Source organism: Alligator sinensis, unplaced genomic scaffold, assembly GCF_000455745.1.
Source record: "Alligator sinensis unplaced genomic scaffold, ASM45574v1 scaffold293_1, whole genome shotgun sequence".
Taxonomy (NCBI): Eukaryota; Metazoa; Chordata; order Crocodylia; family Alligatoridae; genus Alligator; species Alligator sinensis.
Genome location: NW_005842158.1, coordinates 2,133,493 through 2,142,258, shown reverse-complemented (window position 1 = coordinate 2,142,258; position 8,766 = coordinate 2,133,493). Strand labels below are relative to the sequence as shown.

The 8,766-nt window shown below is 43.6% G+C and overlaps 1 long non-coding RNA gene across 1 annotated transcript; it reads left to right on the top strand.

Moving 5' to 3' along the window:
* Positions 1 to 4,654: 4,654 nt before the first annotated feature.
* LOC112550586 lies at positions 4,655 to 8,222 on the top strand. Its single transcript, XR_003094521.1, has 2 exons — positions 4,655 to 7,177; positions 7,758 to 8,222. It is a non-coding gene; the product is annotated as an uncharacterized LOC112550586 (long non-coding RNA).
* Positions 8,223 to 8,766: the final 544 nt, after the last annotated feature.

Genomic DNA, 8,766 nt, shown 5'->3' with positions numbered 1-8,766 from the left:
CCCTGCCCCACCCTACGGGGGGGGTTCCCCCAGGGCCCCCCACAACCTCAGATGGCTGCTGCTGCAGCCAGTGAGTAGAGGTTTGTTGTTTTTTTTTTAAAGAATCAGGATGTTGAGGCTGGGTCTGGGTCTGGGAGGGAGGGGCAGGTATTGGTGGTCCTGGGAGAGAAGGCAGGGGATGGGGGCTCATGGCAGAGTCCCCCCACAGCAGGAAGCAATGGGGGGCAGCAGGATGCTGGGCCTGGGTGGGGCAGGGGCAGTCATTGAAGGGGTTGGGAAAGCAGGCAGGGGTCAGGGGGTGCTCAGGGTAGCTGGGGTGTCAGGCAGGGGATGGGGCCTAGTGAGGGTCTCCCCATGATCCCCTCCCCTCTTCTGCAACGTGCCCCCTCCCCCTACTTACCGGCACAGAGTGCAGGTCCAGCTCCCTGAGGCAGCAAGAGGGGACTGCCCAAATATCTGAAGCTCTCTGAAGCTTTCTGAATCTTTTCTGAATCAATTCGGAGAGCTTTGAATTGATTCGGACCTTTCTTTGATTTCCCAATTCAATTCTGATTTGTAGATTCTGCAGCCAAACCAGGGCAAATCCCCTTCGAATCGAATCAGTACCTGAAGCTTTACTCAGTACTAGCGACTATCCCACAGGGTCACTGGACAGGCTTTCCACTAGTTACTATGACAGACATCTCACACAAATTCATTACTTCTACAAGTGTGTGAACACCTGTGGAAGGAATCAAACTTTGCGTGGTGGTTGTATTAGAATTGGCAGAGCCATCTAGGTTTCTTTAAAGCTATACAAGTGATCACAGGGAGAGTTCTCAAAGGAACTCTGACCTCTACAAGTTTACAAGCATATTTATACTTTAGACAGAGAGAAAAGATGCAGGGTTCAGACAAAGCAACCTTGAGAGAAACAGAAAGATGTTGATCATTCGTTTGTCACACGTAAGCAGTTTACTTATTTAGAAAAAAACACTGTGTTTTGGGAACAGTTATCAGCTTCTGTTTCGGAGGAGAGGAGGAGTTTAAAATCTGCACACAGAGCTTAATATATCAAGACAAAACAAGACATGAAGGTTTTTTCTTATCTTAGAACATTTTAAAACACATGGCATCAGCATCTTTTTGTCTTCTCTTTCTCTCTCTTTGTCTCTCCTCTTAGTCAAGTAAGAGGCCTGGTTAACTTATTTCCACACACCCTTCTTTGGCTCTGGTTCCCTGACAATTGCCTCTGGGTGAAGAGAGGATTATGTGAAAGGATTAGTTATAATCAGTTTTACCTTATTCCCACTAAAAATCCCTTTCTTTAATATAAAAAAGCTGGCCTCCTCTTGTAAAACATGAGCTCTTTTTTACCGAGTACTGTAGTAACCCTGAAAAAGCCTTTTCCATTCCTTTGCCCACCTGATTGCTAGTGGAAGGGTTGCTCAAATAGCTGGGGGATAATGTTGGCTGATAATGTCTACATTGTATAAACGAAAGTTTAATAAAGATCAATAGACTGCAAAGCCATTACATAATTGTATAGTCTAATCTTTAATTTAATATAAGCATTCAAATTTTATTCTATGAGTCCTGAAATGCAGAGAACTTTTGGAAGTGAGTTCTGCAGAGCCCAGTTTCATGTGGTTGACTTAGAACATGACTAGAATCCCAGTTGTGTTAAGGCCAGAGCTATGTTAAAAGGTAAAGTATAACTGAAAATCAGGCCTGAAATGTGTCAGAAGACAAATTGACTTCATCCAAAGATTTCATACATTGATAAATTTAATAGATTCATAGATTCATACATTATAGAGTCGGAAGGGACCCAATGGATCATCGGGCCTTACTACTTCAAGGCTTTGCTAAATTTACTAGGTCTTACTTTATACAAGGCCTCACTACATCTTAAACTTTAATTAGGATTTTAGCAATAACATATAGCTTAATATCTAAACAAATACAGAAAAACACTTAGTCTAATCTTCATAGAGCCTTCAGCCAGCACCTTTATCACACAGACATAATTTCAGCTGTCAGACCATTCTAGACTCTGACCACCCTTATTGTAAAAAGGGTATTCCCATTGGAAAACTTCTGAATGTTTCTTTAAAAAGTTGCATCTTGTTTCCAGTTTAATTTTTCTAGTTGCTGCCATGAGTTCTCACTGGGCATGTCTACTTGAAATGCTAACTGCACAGTAGCCTAATTCTACTGCACAGTAGCGTGTGGAGCAAAAAGTGTGCTAACACACTACCATGCATTAGTATTAGGCTATTGCACAGTTAACATCACTAAAAAGCCATGCGTCAGTGCTACTGTGCAGTAGTGCCAGTTACTGCATATTGATTTAATACTTGGTTATACAAGTACTAAACTTAATGCACAGTAACTATGGCACATTAATAAATGTGTAGACCCACCCAGTATGACTGTGTTAGCAAAATGAAAGGACCGCTTTATAGTGTGTCTTTTAGTTTAGATGATTATAGCTTAACAAGTCACCTCTTCAGTATCTCTTGGGTCAATTAAATAGCCTGACATTCTTTAGTTTATTGTATTTTGTCATAATTTCAACAGCTTTCATAAGTTCTTAGCTGTTTTTTTAACCCTTTTCAAATTTCAGCCTCTGTTTATTTCTACTTTTGTGTCATTCTAGTTTGCAGCATGTTTGAGGGTGCTGATGCCACAAGGACTCCTGGTTTCTGGTCCTTGCTCCTGGGACTGCTTATTCATTTGTATTAAAGAGCCATTGGAAGCAGGGATCAGAGCCTGGGCTCTCTTTCTCTCAGGGGAGTGCTTTCATCACTGGGCTGTAGAGGGTAGTTTCCCATGGCTTGGTATCCTGGCCCCATAACTCTTGCATTCCTTTCTGCATAGTGGCCCATCTTGAATAGGAGGGATGGAGAATGATCGTTGCTCAGCGTTGTCTCTAGCCCTGAATTCAGAGTACTCGCTTTGGAGGTGGGAGGTGGGGTTTTTATTTTAGCTTCTCCCCACCGTGTGCACATTCTCAGGCTGAAGGGGTCTGAGACAATGGTTCTCAACTGGGGTACCATGAAAATCTACCTGGGGGACTGCAACACCAACACTGTGCTACAAAGTCCAGGGGCCAAACACCCCTTGGTTTTCAGGCCTGTGGAGTCAAATCCAGAAGAGCTGAAGAGGAAGTGGCATGCTTACCCATTTGATACTTGCAGTAGGATCCTTAGGCTGATCTGCATGTGTTTAGTATTCATATGGCTTAAGCAGCATAAAACCACCTGCACTGTGCTACAAAGTCCAGGCAGTGGTACCATTGGTACTTCTGCACCAGTGGTACTTCCAGCCTTTGTTGTCCAGAATTAGAGTAAAGAAAGTGGGGTGGTGGGGAGAGACTGAGACAAGTAATATACATATCTGCTTGAAATAGCTTTATTTGAGTTTCCTATTCCTCTGCTGTGGAACCTTTCTATGACACTCTCTGATCATGACTTTTCTCTCCTTTAGTGCTTTAGTGGATTATGCAGGAAGTTCAGTAAGGAAAAGTGTAAAGTTCTGCACATAGGATGGAACAATGCCATGGACCGGTACAGGCTGGGGACCAACTGGCTGAGCAGCAGCTCTGCAGAAAAGGACCTGGGGGCAACAGAGAACAGTCAGCTGAAAATGTGCCAACTTGACTCAACATGCATCCCCAGATGTACAGATCTTGTAGTTGCCTATTTGGTGTGTCCTTTGAGCAAGGTGCATAAGCTTCCCTATAGTTCCTTTAGAATAATAAGATGGCTAGTAACTCATATCACCCATTTGTCATGTAGGGAAGGCTTATTTCAGAGTCTGAAGTGTGGTGGTAATGATGGATCAAGGTACTTGGATCAAGATGGCTCAAATGTTTTCTGTGAATTTATGGGGTTTCTCTGCTGACTTGGCCATGCGATGCAAACATTTCTAACCTGTTCCTTAGCAATTGTAGAAAGCGTACTGGGGAGAAGTGCTACTGCCTCTACTTTGGCGTCATCTCTGTGGGACTGGAAGAAGATAAGGGCACCTGAGATAGGCAGTAAGCCTTCATATTGGAACTTCCTTGTCTGTCATCTGTTATATATAAATGACATGATTTTCACAGGCCAGTGGATATTGCGGTTGTAGGTTAGATTCCTGGAGAGCCGCTTTTTTGGACCACGGTTGTGGGTGGATCCCGGAGGGCTGCATTTTCTTTTTGGATCCAGACCTTGTGGTTGTTGTCCTGAAGGATATAGGGACAGGCCAATCTGAGTAAGTTTTGGGAAAAGAATAAAAGTAAGGGGTTGGATTCCCTGAGCTCGTCACTGGGGGATGTGGACGACCCCTCCATGTTGACGTAACTTTCATGGGAACATGGTCACAATCCATGGACTTCTTGAGCTATTAGTGATATTGTGAAGTTCCAGATTTAGAAACTAAATTTGAAGGCTATTGCTTGCTGTATAAACAAACGGCCCCTGCACAGCAGCGTGGACCAGCATTATAGCTCTTATGGGAAACTTCTAAAAAGGCAATAGAGCAAAAAGCAGAGGAGGCTTTGAAATGTGACCAGGGTTAGAAACAGCTAAGTAATGTGCAGGAGGACAGGGATAAGTGGAAGCGATTAGCTTAGAGTTTGCAAATGCAGCCAGGAGTCAGAGACAGGTTGATGGTATCGAGTTGGGAACTACAGCCAATGGGCAATGGTAATCTCTGGGAGTTGGGTCGTTGGGGTAGCTTCTCACTATGTCCTGATTTGCCCCTTGGCAAATTGCAGTATGGATGCTAGGGAGAGTTAATTCTTGATCAGATTAATCCTGGGCAAGTTGTAACAATTAAGCACGATGTTGCTGTTCCCCTACAGCTGATGTCAGCAAAACTGATCTGTGGAGGAGGTGAAATTTGATAGAGAGAAACAGGTTAAGGAGTTGAAAAATCCTCACTGTCAGATGTCTCTTGAAACTTTGCAGATGGCTTTTATACAAAAGACAACAGCAGAGGAGAGGAATGAGTTAACAAAGGTGGGAAGTTAAAGAGCAAAGCAGCACAGAGATTGATACAGCTCATTTGAATGCAAAAAGCTGGCAGGAGGGGCAAAGCCAGACCCACGTTGGTCAGTTCAGCCTTCAGTGCCTTCCAATTCACCATAGGGAAGGAAAGCCCTACACCCCAAGCACCCAAGGGGCTAGTAGGATGAGTCTGTTTTGACTACCAGGGGTGCCCAACCATTCAAGTTTAGTGGGAAATAAGGGAAATATGAAAACCCCCTAATGTTGATTAATATGGGAGCCTTGATCAGCATTTTTTGTAGCAGTGATGGGTTTCAGACAGGGTTATGATGGACCCTAGATCATTTGTAATGGCGACCTTATACTGGAGAGTTAAAAAATCACTGATTAATAAGGAGTGAAAGTTGGTAAAGAAACACACAGTAAAGAAAGATAAGTGGAGGAGAGAGTGAGAATGAAATTTTAAGAATGATTGCTTTATAGCAGAGAGAAATATGGCAACCTTGAGAGAGAGCTGCCATCTGATCTCAGAGGATGTCTGAGGTGGTTAAGTAAAATAACTTTTATTGCTGGTCCAATAAGAAATCAGTAGCAGAGAAAATTAACTTCCTGTGCTAGAAACACTGTGAATATTTCTAATAGAAGTAGAACCTAGGGAGCCTAATGATTAAGCAGTTTGTGCAACACAAAGTGTGTAAGCAGTGTTGTGTCTTTGCTCTGAAAAGTGTAAATTGGAAGTTACAGATACAAGATATGGCAAGCCAAAATGTTATACGGGCAACACAGCTGCAGCAAGATAAAAGGAAAAAGGAGAAAGGGTCCAGCTCTGCTCCAAGGCCAAGGACAGTGGATGTGAAACAGATATCTTGTGATCCTATGTGCCCCTGTGCCTAGTGAGATAGAAGGGGACACAGGTGAGATAAGCAATGTTACTGGACATCTGAATATTCTTATGGTGGCTTTGCAGAGATTGTGCTAACATGTGTGTGTTGCAAGGTAGAGAGACTGTTGGAAGTGTAAGTATGTGCACTCTCATTGGTAATGGGGTGAGAAATGAATTTACTACCTCCCCCGCTCTCCAGGAATAGGGTGGAGATCCTAGAAAGGGCAATTAAGCTGCTTTAAAGGCCAATTTTGTCACGTGTACAAGTGCCCCTAGTTCCCCCCACCCATCCCATCACTTGCTAATCAACATTCAGGATTGAGCATTCACCACTGTCTGGACATGGTGAGGTGCTGTTTGGCATTTTGAATGAACTTGTGCAACAGGTTGGCAGAGATGTGCAAATTTCTCACTCTTCGGGATGAAAGTTCAGCACTCCGGCAGAGCAGGAAGGTTATCCGGTTAATATGTAAGCAGTCAAATTCCTTATTCAGCAGATGCTGATGTGTGTGCTGACTGGGGCCTGAAGCTGGGGATGTGCCAAACACATCAAAGGAGCGGAACAGAGTACGGTGGGCAGCATGCTTAAAAGTGGTCCGCACTGTATAAACTCTGCTCCCACTGAAGTCCATGACCTTTCTGAGTGAATAGAAATGTCACTCAGAAGCACGGCTGGGCCAACTCTGAAGAGTTTTGACACCCTCGCTCTGATTCTTCAAGGAAATCAAATCCACCCACCAGTACTAATAGGTTGTTTCTTTCTTTCTTAAACTCTAGTGCTGGACAATCGATTTCTGACAGGCAGATACATTTAGGGGGCCTGTACATGAGCCAGAAGGCTGCTCTGATGAGCTGTAATTACAGTGTGTTGGAGCAGACTCAATTAATCAAGTCTGCAGGAGCATGCTAATTAGCGCGCTCCAGCTAGCCTCCGTGTCTCATGAATTAGCGCACTCCGGCTAGCCTCCTGTGCTTCAGAAGGGTGCTTTAACTAAAGGTTGTTCAATGAGCTTTAGATAAAGCATCCCCACTGCCATTTTGAAGAGAGGGGACACTGATACCCTAGACTCTGCGGGCACTTTGATTAAAGCTCTAATTAAAGGGTCCCCCTCACCCCTGGAGCACATGTAAAAATGAGTCTAAAGCCTATTGAAATGAATAGAAGTCTTTGTATTGACATCAACCAGGTGTGAATTCAGCCCAACCTTAAGTGTCTTTTCCTCTATCAACTAATAGAAAAGAAAGCAAGTATATCAAGATCTCCCCGATGGCAGATACTACTGCATACACAGTTGGGTAACTCTATGTGTGGTATCAGGTGTGTGTCACATAACTCTAAAAATAAATCTGTCCATACTTGTGACAATCAGATGATGCTATTATAGTAATAAGCCCAGTGGTTCGTTAATGGGCACAGCAATAACCTTCAGTTCAAAATTCAGCTGCGGAAAGCTGCACAAACTCAAAACCACTGTAAAAGGGAGTAGAAACATACCCAGAAAAGGTAGTGTAAAGAACAGCCAATGAGCTCCAGGTGATTCAGACTTCACTGCTGAGTCCTGATTGGGTGGGATTCATAGCCATATTGATTTGCAACTTGTGCTAAATGAAGGCGTCACCTGCATTCATGGAAGTGTCTAATGGTGAGTGGAGAACGCAGGCTGCAAAGAGACTGGAGCCAGAGTGGTCTGAGGGCAGAGCTGTCAGGGAAGGGTAGAGCTGGGATAATGCTGGGAAGTCAGGACTTGACTCCAAAGAAGAAATCTTTGACAAGCAGGTGTGTTTCAGAATTAAGACATCGGTCAAAAAATGTAGCCATAGGAAACTACTATGTTTTTCAAAATATTGTTGGCCATCCGGGGCCTCTGTAAAAGTCAAGAAATCTTTTGTCTCTTCAGATTTTCTACAACAACATCTTAGTTTAGTGTGCAAGCTCTGCTGGGCAGAAAGAGGGAGCAATGTATTGTATAAGCTAATCATAATATATATGTGTGACAGCAGTGGGATCTGCTCTGCTAACTGAATTTGAACTGTGAAAACTCTGCTAACTGGATGAAAACTACAGCTCTCAGAGACCCTGGATGCTGAGAGACAAAGGAGGAGGAACCAGAAGCGGCAGAAAGCACAGGACTCAGCGGCAGATGATAAGATGCCTGAAGACTACAGAGGAGTCATGGAAGCAGTAGTGTTGGATTGCAGCAGCAGAACTCGGATGGGCAGAAATCAGTTGGGTGCTCTCAGGATTGGAGGCTGGTTGGAGCGCTTCCAGAGGTGTGGGAGGGAACCAAGTTGAGTGAAGATACCACATTGTTATTGCTTGTGATGTGTTATTTAGCCATTAAATGTCTGTACTTTAATGTTAATGTTTATCTGTTTTTTTAGCTCTTCCTAGCCCATTGGCTTGTGACCCTGATCCCCAATATTTTCTGTCTAAAATTAGGAATTTTTCCTTTTGGTTTCCTGTGCCACTTTCCAGGGTTGCAAGGTTCAGTACAAAAGGTTAGCACAAAGGCAATTCCTTTTTCAGTCTTCTGGTTATTACTGTAGCTTTTCTAGGGATTGTATAATACTTCTATAATGCCCACTGCCAAGAGAATGAAGCAGATCCCTTAACATTTCCCATCTGTTCTCAGGTTTTGTTTGCTAGTTTTCATTACATTTCATAGATTCATAGATTCATAGATGTAGGGTTGGAAGCGATCTAAGTAGATCATCAAGTCTGACCCCCTTCCCTGGACAGGAGGGAATACTGGGCTTATATGACCCCATCTAGGTAATTATCAAGCCTCCTCTTAAATACCCCCAAGGTAGGAGCGAGCACCACTTCCCTTGAAAGTTGGTTCCAGGTCCTAGCCGCCCTGACTGTGAGTAGTTCCTTCTAATGTCCAGCCTGAACCTACTCTCAAA